Below are 10,437 nucleotides of genomic sequence, written 5' to 3'. Positions count from 1 at the left end.
AGGGGGGATGATAGAAGGGAGGGCATATTTGGGGGGGAGGGTAGTTAGAAGCACATACTTTTGAAAAGGGACAGGGTCAAAGTAGAAAATAGATTAAGTGGGGGGGGCAGGATAGGATGGAGGGAAATATAGTTAGTTTTTCACAATATAACTACTATGGAAACATTTTGTGTAACTACACATATACAACCTATATTGAATTGCTTATCTTCCCAGTGGGGGTGGGTGAGGAGAGAAGAAGGGAAAGAATCTGGGTATCAAAGTTTTAAAAACAAATGTTAAAAAAATTGTTTTTTACATGCAACTGGGAAATAAGATATACAGGCACTGGGGTATAGAAAACCATCTTGCCCTACTAGAAAGTTAGAGGGGGGATGGTGGAGGATATAACAGAGAGCAAATTGGGGAAAAGGGTATTCAGTAGGCTTGCTATCTTGGGGTGGGTGGCAGGGGAAAGATAGGAACAAAATTTGGAACTCAAAATCTTGTGGAAATGAATATTAAAAACTAAAAATAAATTTAAAAAATAAAATATATATATTTTTAAAAAGAGACACCCCATTTTTGCTCTTACTAGCTGAATGTTGTCAGTCAATTTTAGTTGCAAAAATTATTCAACCCAAATTGTAGGCATACATCCCTTTTTTTTTCTCCTTCCTCTCCCAATCCAGGGACCCTACTATGACCATGCAGAATTACCTTCCACATAGTGATAAAGGAACTGCCTGGCCTTTTGGCTCACTCAACAATGACCTGTGAGAAGCCTCTCTCACATCCTACCTGCTACTTAGAAAAGCCTGTTGTCTTCATGAGTTTAAATGCTCCCTCCATTGTTCGGATCACAATCTTATCACCTTGTTCTGTGTGATTCTTTCTCCTCCATGACTTTCCATAGAGAATCTACTTAATCCACTGAAGGCCTTACTGTAACTGTGTGGTTGTTTATTTTCTTGAGAAAAGCAAATACAGCCTTCAGGCAATCCACCTATTCTCACATTCTCTATGACCACCTTTTTTAGACATGGTGTATGCCTCTATGCTTTGTACAAAACTCCTGTGAAAGTCATTAATATCTAAAATTTCACAGTAATATTTATATTTTTGTACATAATAATAACAAAATGTGGGTATTAAAGATCCAGCAGGGGACCCTGATCATCTCAGTCTATCTTTAGATTTTGAAAGCACTTCTGCTTACTATAGTCCAGGGTTCTTAACCTGAACTATGAACTTTTTTATATGTATTTTGATAACTATTTCAATATGATTAGTTCCCTTTGTAATTCAATGTATTTTATGCATTTAAAAGCATGGCAAGATGGCGGAGTAGAAGCACGACCCTCCCGCAGCTCCGGCTTCCACCCTCCCCAATCCATGTAAAAAGGGGACTCTAAACAAACTTTGGAGCTGCAGAACCCACAAAATGACACAGAGAAGCTAACCTCCCTCTGAGAACAGCCTGGCAGGCCGGCAGGAATCGGCCAGCGCAGCACTCTGGGAGCCGAGCCCAGCCCCACGCGAGGCTTTAGCCCCAGGGCGGGCCTGACCAGCCGCCAACCAGAGGGACTCCAGATCAGCAGCAGCTGTGGCCGTTTCCAGATTTATCAACACATAGATGCGAAGGACAAGGTGAGAGGCCAGTGCATTCTGGACTTTGGGACCCAGTAAGTGGGAGTGCATGGCTTTTACCCCCAGGGCGAGAAACCGCTGAGACACCGGCACAGCCTGCCAGCGCCACGTGGCGGCTTCAGCTCCTGGCCTGCAGAGTGTAGGGGGACCAAGCACCAGTCTGAGGGGTCATCGCTCTTGCTTTAACCTGCTTGGATCTGGATTGCAGTCTAGGGTGGAGGTCCTGGGGTGTGTGTCCAGCTTGCCAGAGCGTGTGGAGACCTCAGAGAGGGCACCCATGCAATACCTCTGGCAGCTGAGAAAACCCCAGCGTTTGGGACGAAAACTCCCCTGTCTGGTGGCAGAGTCCTACTGTGGCAAAAAGCCCCAAAGTCAAATCATTGAGTGGCAAAATGAGCAGGCAAAGGAAACAAAGCAGACAGAAGACTCTAACATTACACTCCTATTTTGGGGATAAGAAGGAGCAAGGCATGGAACAGGAGGAAATCAGTGAAGTCAGAACTCCTGCACCAAAAGCTTCAAAGGAAAATACAAGCTGGTTACAGGCCATAGAGGACCTTAAGAAGCAGATAAGAGAAGTGGAGGAAAAATTGGGAAGAGAAATGAGAACAATGCAAGAAAATTATGAAATGAGAGTCAACAGCCTGACTGAAGAAAATAATACCTTAAAAAACAGACTGACTCAAATGGCAAAGGAGGCTCAGAAAGGCAATGAGGAGAAGAATGCCTTAAAAAGTCGAATTTGCCAGATGGAAAAAGAATCTTAAAAGCTCACTGAGGAGAATCATTGCTTCAGAATTAGATTGGAGCAAATGGAAGCTAATGACTTTATGAGAAATCAAGATGCTGTTAAACAGATCCAAACAAATGAAAGAATAGAAGGCAATGTGAAATATCTCATGGGAAAAACCACTGACCTGGAAAATAGATCCAGGAGAGATAATTTAAAAATTATTGGACTGCCTGAGAGCCATGACTAAAGTAAGAGCCTGGAAAGCATCCTCCAGGAAGTTCTCAAAGAAAACTGCCCTGATGTTTTAGAACTAGAGGGCAAAATAGAGGTTGAAAGAATCCACCAATCACCTCCTGAAAAAGATGCCAAAAAGAAAACTCCTAGGAATATTATAGCCAGGTTCCAGAATTCCCAGATTAAGGAGAGAATATTACAAGCAGCCAGGAAGAAACAATTTGAATATTGTGGAAACACAATCAGGATAACCCAGGATCTGGCAGCTTCTACACTGAGGGATCGAAGGGCCTGGAATGTGATATTCCGGAGGTCAAGGGAGCTGGGATTAAAACCAAGAGTCACCTACCCAGCAAAACTGAGTATCCTGTTTCAGGGGAAAATATGGTCATTCAGTGGAATACAGGACTTTCAAGCATTCTTGCTGAAAAAAACAGAGCTGAATAGAAAATTTGACATTCAGATACAAGAAGCAAGAGAAGCATGAGAAGGTAAACAGGGAAAAGAAATCATAAGGAACTTATCAAAGTTGAACTATTTTTTTTTTTAAGCAATTGGGGTTGAGTGGCTTGCTAGGGGTTGCATGGCCAGTTGTTGTTTCTGGGTGTCTGGGCCCGGATTTGATCTGGGTCGTCCCGGCACTGAGACTGGTGCTCTTGCTTGCTGAGCCACTTGGCCAAAGTTGAACTATTAACATTCCTACATGGAAAAACAATAATTGTAACTTATGAAACTTTTCTCAGTAGTTGAAAGGATTAAATATATATATATATATATATATATATATATGTCTTTATATGAGGGTATGCAGGCATATGAATACATATGTGAATGTGTGTATATATGTTTACAGGTATACATATAGATAGAGGGCATGGGACCAATTCAACAGGAAGGGATGATACTTAAAAGGTGAAATTAAGAGGTGAGAGGGATATAATGAGAGGAGATGGGGAGAGACAGAGTGGGGCAACTATCTCATACAGAAGAGGCAAGGGAAAATGGTTACAACGGAGGGGAAGAATAGGAAGGCAAAAGGGAATGGGTCAACCTTATTCCTATTGAATCTGGCTTGAGGAGGGAGGGAAATACACATTAAATAGGGGGTCTCACCCTCCAGGAGAATAGGGGGGGAGAGGATGTGAGGGGGGATGATGGAAGGGAGGGCAGGCTGGGGGGAGGGAAGTTGGAGGCACCCACTTTTGAAAAGGGACAGGATCAAAGTAGAGAATAGAACAAGTGGGATGTGGGATAGGAGGGAGGGAAATATAGTCAGTCTTTTACAATATATCTGCTATGTTATTGTTTTGCATTAGCCACACATGTACAACCTATACCGAACTGCTTATCTTCCCACTAAGGGTGGGTGATAAGGGAGGAAGGGAATGAATCTGGAATTCAAAGTTTTAAAATCAAATGTGTAAATATATATATACTATTATCAATATTGTTTTACATATAATTGGGAAATATAGAGATCCACCATGCCCTACTGGAAAAGTTGAAACGGGTATGGGAGAAAATATGGGAGAGAGCAGATCAGAGGTGGGGATATCCTGTGGGACTGCTGTTTTGGGGGGATGGGTGGGGGAAAAACGGGGAGAAAATTTGTAACTCAAAATCTGGCGGAAATGAACGATGTAAATCAGAAGTTAATAAAGCATTTAAAAAAAAAAAAAGCATGATTCTGAGAAGGGGCCTAAAAGCCACCCCAGACTTCCTACCAAAGGAGTCCATGACGCAAAAGTTAAGAATCCTGTTATAGATCAAAGATACTGGCTCTGTAGATGCTGCCATTTTAAAAGGCCTTTTAAAAAACGTTCTTAAAATCCTAGCTACTTAGTAAGACTGAACCGGTAAGAAATGTGTGCTGTTTCTCTTGGCTTCTAATCAGTGTTTATGTGTAGTCTGAAATTTGAAGTATGCTCTGTAAATAATATGTGGGAGAAAGGGGTGGGGTTTGATTGTGAATTCCTCACAACTCTTAATCGAATGAAGAGATGAAAAGAAACCATGCTTAGAAATAATTTAAGAAGCAATCAGCTTTCCATGAAATCATCCTGTAAAAATGAAGAAGCATTGATCTATGGCATTTAACACTGTACCTATGGAGCTTCAGCATTTCCCCACAGTCAGTGGAACACTGGGGTTGCAAGCAGTGGGTAACAACATGAGTAGGTGTTGTAATACCATGGGTCCTTGCTCACTCATCTGGACACCTGATTCATCATTTGTTTTGGAATCTACAGGGCATTCTAAATAAAATATTAATACTGTAGGATCCTCGAGAGTGGAACAAGGAGCTTACATGTCTTCTTGTGTCCTTTGTTAATACAACACATTTATGGAATGCAACCTGTGTACTGAGCACTGGGGCTAGGCCCAGGGGGAGGTACAAAGTTTAGAAAAATAGAGATGTTTTACATCACTTTTTAAGGTTGATAATTCTTTGCCTATTATCTCATTTGAGCCTTATAACAACCCTGTGAGTTTGTAAGTGCTACATATATATCGTTATCCCCATTTTATAGAGGTAGAATCTGAGGCTTAGAAGGCAAAGTGACTTGACCATGGTCACACAGCCGCTAAGTGATGGAGATAGGATCTGAACCCAGGTCTTTCTGCCTTGATATACAGCAGAATATCAGGGTATATAGATGTCCAAGGACTAGCACCTTACTGTGCCCTCTTCAGTGCTGCTCATCCACCAGACACAGCAGTCACACCTTGTTAAACCAGGCTCAGAGCTCAGAGTAACTGACGACCACAACCCTGTTGCTGAGTGAGGGGGGCATCTACCTCAAGCATGTGAAGACACCCCCCCCCCAGTGGAATGGGCAGATGAGAGCAGTCTGTTCCATTGACCTTAGCCACGAAGGCCACTGAAGCAGGCACTGGGGAATGCTTAGAACTTGTTCAGACACCGAAGATTCCAGGGCCATCGCCACTCATCCTGACTTTTGTCTTGTCTCTGCACTTTGATGACTCTGGAAGAGAGAGTGAGACTGAGAACTTTGCGCGGCTCTGCCTCACTCAAATCCAGTTCACAAATGAGTCCAAACATCACTGTGATGTCATTGGTCTTCAAGAATGAAGGAGGAATAAAAGCAAACAACAATGGTGCTCTACCAGCCCTCAGGAGCTTACAGTCTAATGGGAGACAGTGCATCAATACATGCAGTTTAGTTCAGCACATTGCATTGTGAATGCATTATTGTTCAGTTGTGTCTGACTCTCTGTGCCCCCATTTGGGCTTTTCTTGGCAGAGATCCTGGAGTGGTTTGCCTTCTCTTCCTCCAGATCATTTTTCAGATGAGGAAACTGAGGCAAATAGTCAAGTGACTTACCCGAGGTTACACAGCTAGTAAGTACCAGAAGACACATTTGAACTCAGGAAGATGAGTCTTCCTGCACTCTACACTGTACCACCTAGTTCCTCCTAATTGCTATGAGTGCATTAAAGACATAAAAAAACAAAATTCCATGTGTTTATGACCACAGAAATCAGCAGAGGTAAGGAGCCAAAGCAGCAGTTGTTAAGCAGTTATTTTTGCACCTTGTCTTTAGGGCTACTTAAGGTCAAGTCTGTAAGCTTACTATGTGCCAGGCCCTGTGCTAAATGCTGGGAATACAAAAACAAGCAGAAAGAAAAACATTCCCAGCCTTCAAGGAAAGACAATATATAAAAGGAAGCTGAAAGGGGAGGAGGAGGAGAGAAGAGATGAAGGTATCCGGTATAGGGACATTGTAAAAAAAATCAGTCAGAAGCACAGCTAGAAGAGGAACAAAGACCTGGCTGGCCTCCGCTTCCTCTTGAAAATGGAGGCTGTGGGAGGAGCCAGCCAATCAGAGGGAGAGGCTACGTTCCGGTGTGTGAAGTTCCCAGGTCTCAAAGTGAGTTTCCAGAGAATAGGAATCAAATAAGTGTACATTAAGCTCTTTCTCTCTGTGCTAAACACTTTACCAATATCTTGTTTGATCCTTACAAGCCCCTGAGATAGGCTCTGGGGCATCGTAAAGAGAAGGTCCAGAAGAAAGGGCAGGTGCATTCTGGAGAGGAATGAAGGCATAGGTAGTCTGGGCATCCTCCCAGACAACTGGATCACCTATTTGTGTATAATGGGTTTTAGACATGCACATCTCATTTTGTTTTTAATTCACTGGTTTTCTTAAGAGATTAATTGAATTGCATCCTCCTTGTTTGAGAGTTTTTGGAATTGAGGAAATAACACTGAAAGGATATAAATGAATTAGAAAGATAGGGAACTTTGCACTAAAAGAATCCATTGTCCTGCGCCTCAAAAGTTAACTAGATTAACTGCAGAAGTGACCCTAAACAGGATCTCTTACTGCCCAGGTGGGAGCACAGGAAGGATGAGTTTAGAAGGGTGGGGGCAAGGAAGGAGAGAGAAAAGCCAAGTCATTAAAAATGAAATGGAAATGCTTGTCTTCTAGAAGAGCACAGTACTGGGAGTCATTGGGTGTGTGATCTTGGACAAGTCATTCTCCTCCCAGGGTCTCAGTTTCATTGATGATAACAGGACCCTTGTGTGCATCGAATAAGATCATGGTTGTGAAAATCCCTCATGAGCCCTAAAGCACTGTATAAATCTAAGTTCCTAATTATATTAAGAAGATAATCATACTTGTACATCCCTCCTAGAGTTATGATTATCAAATGAGAGAAAAGATACGAAACCACCTTGAAAATGTTAAAAGCACAACACAAATGTAAGTAGTTCTACATTTTCCTCAAAACTTATACAAATATGTGTAATCTTTGGTTTTTGAAGATGATGTTTCTGAATAGAAGAATTATACTGAAAGTTCTGAAGAGCACCTAGGAGTTCTAGGTAATTACAAATAAATTCCCTTATGACCAGTTTAAAAAAAAAAAGATGTTTTTGATAGTGATGACTTGTGGATGTACAGGTCTAGCTGGAAAGACTAGTGTAGAGACACAGCTCCCCTCTGACCTCATTACTCAACTGGTGGTGTTCTCTATAATATTACCAGTGATCTGTTAATTACCAATTCTGTGGCCTTTTTCTCATTCCTCATACTTCATGACCCATCTGCTGCATGTGACACATCACTTTTTTTTTTTTTTTGCCTTTTTGGAGGGCAATTGGGGTTAAGTAACTTGCCCAAGGGCACACGGCTAGTTTTTTTGTGTGGGTGTTAAGTGTCTGAGGCCAGAACCGAACTCAGATCCTCCTGACTACAGGGAGGCACTACAGCATCACTTCTTGTTGGACACTTTCTCCTCCTCTGGTTTTTGTGACAGTGTTTTCTTCTGGCCCTGTACCGACCTGTCTGGCCCCTCTAAGTCTTCCTGGCTGAATCATCATCCTTGTCCCACCCTCAAATGTGGGTATATCCCAGCACTTCGTCCTAAACTATCTTTTCTCTTTTCTCTGTTCTCACTCTCTTAAAGAGCTCATCAGCTTTCTATGAAAATGACTCCCAGATCTATATATCCAGCTGAGCTCTGGTTCCTAATCTCCAGCTGCCTTTGGACATTTAGAACTTAGATGTCTCATAGGCTCAGGATGTCCCAAATAGAACTCACTTTCTTCCATCCCTCCCTCCCCCCTCTACCATTTCTTGAATTCCTTATTTCTGTTACATCCATCGCTCAGGTGCACAGACTCAGGCATCCTCCGCTCTTTTCTCTCACCCCTCACGTTCAATCAGCTGTCAAATCCTGTCAGTTTTACCTCCAAAATATATGTCCTATCCATCTTCTCTCCAGTGCATCCTGCACGGCATTTTACAATTGTCCCCTTCTCTCTGCTTGTATACTCTCCTCACTCAAGCCTTCACCGCTCCTTGCCTGGACTGTTACAGTAGCTTCCTCATCTTTGCCTCAAGAACTTCTCCAACCCAACCCATTCTCCACACACCTGCCAAAGGGATTTTGAGAAAGCTCAGGTGAGCCCATGGTCACTCCCCTGTTCAAAAAGCCCCAGCAGTTGCCTCAAGGATAAATACAAACTCCTCTGTTTGACCTTTTAGGCCCTTCACAGCCTGACTCTGGCCCTTCCCAGGCTTATTCTACTTACTCCTCTTCTCATTTTCCATATTCTAGTTAAAATGGCCTGGCTTTTGTTCCTAAAACAAGATATAAACTCTCCTTCCTCTGACCTTGTGAACAGGCTGTCCCTTGTGCCTGGAATGCTCTTCCTCCTCACCAATGCCTCTGAGAGCTCCCAGCTTCAGCCAACTTTGAACTCAGGTACAGGGAGGCTCTCCTGAGCCCCTCACTTGCTAATGTCCTCCCTTCAGAAATTACCTTGTATGCATTTTACATTTCATTTTCTACATGCAAGAGAATGTCAACTAAAGGACTTAGGACAGTTTCTTTTTTTCTGGCACAATGCCTGACATATCATGGATGCTTAATGCAATTTGGTAAATGAAAGAATAAACCTCAAGTGGTTTTAAAAATACACACCTAAGACGCTTTTTAGTCAAAATTAGAGTGAGTTTTTAACTGTATTTTTTTTTTTGCTTTTTTTTTTTTGGAGGAGGGAAGGCAGGGCAATTGGGGTTAAATGACTTGTCCAAGGTCACACGGCTAGTTTTTGTGTTAAGTGTCTGAGGTCACATTTGAACTCAAGTCCTCCTGATTCCAGGGCCACTGCTCTATTCACTGCGCCACCTAGCCACCCCTATTAACTGTATTCTTTAACAGGCCAACGTACTGGAGCTCTTCCCTCTTCTCCATGACCTTAAGTTCCAACCCCATAGTCACTGCTCCTTTAAGCTGAGCTTGGAACACACACCCCAGTCAGTGAGAGGCAGCTGGGTACCGTGATGGATAGTGCACCCAGCCTGAGTTAAGATCAAGCTGCACACTCTTCCGAGCTAGGTGACACTTGCCCGTCTGCCTCAGTTTCTTCAGCTATAAAATGGTAATAGTAGCATCTGCCCCCAGGGTTAATGAGCGGATAAAACGAGATGTTTGTGAAGTGCTTAGCACAGGCCTGGCATATCCCCTTGGTTCCTGGCATTCCCACCCAGATGCTGCTTCTCCTTGCTTTCTCTCTCTGCCTTCTACTCTTTCCTTTCCTCACACCTCACATGGCAGACTGCCTCCCTTCTTCCAAAGATGACAGCTAATCTGACAAACTCACAGTGTTGATGGGAACTGGCGATAAGAGCTGCTTGGAGGCCTAAGTCATACGCTCACACTCACAAAGAGAGACTGCTGGAAACCTTCAATTAGGGCCATCCCTTGGCTCGCTTCTTAAAGAGGTCTATACACTGAATGGGCGTAACCTCACCCAAAGTGAGAGCCTGAAAAGGCCTCAGCTGAAAAGGACCAGGGTCTCCCATCGTGTCCTGGGCCATCTCCAGTCGTCCTGATGAATATCTGGCCTCTGGACCCAGATGGCTCTGGAGGAGAAAGTGAGGCTGGTGACCTTGCACAGCCCTCCCTCACTCAAATCTAAGTCCACTGCAAGTCATGTCATCATCTCCCTCTACAAAAACAAAGGACAAACATAACAATAACAAACAACAATGCAGCACCACCTTAGATGATTTTGTCCAGGAGTTCTTGGCCTTTTTTGTGTCATGGACCCCTTTGATGGGTCTGATGAAACTGATGGACTGACTCTACCACAAGGAAGGAAGGAAATGCCAAATTTCAGTTAGAGGATTATAAAAATAAAGTTGTTTTCCTATCCAAGTTCATGGTCCCTCTATAATCTTATTTACAGACCCCTTGGATTCCAGTGTAAGAGACTCTGAGCTAGTCTAACATCCTTATTTTACAGAGAAGACCAAGGTCAAGACAGGCAAAGCAGCTTGCCTAAGGTCACCCAGGTAATAAA

The sequence above is a fragment of the Petaurus breviceps genome, unplaced genomic scaffold (assembly GCF_028583685.1).
Source record: "Petaurus breviceps papuanus isolate PSGF00001 unplaced genomic scaffold, PetGlider_PUasm1.0 90823, whole genome shotgun sequence".
Classification (NCBI taxonomy): Eukaryota; Metazoa; Chordata; class Mammalia; order Diprotodontia; family Petauridae; genus Petaurus; species Petaurus breviceps.
The sequence above is the reverse complement of the archived record's forward strand: the minus strand, read 5'-3'. Positions refer to the sequence as shown.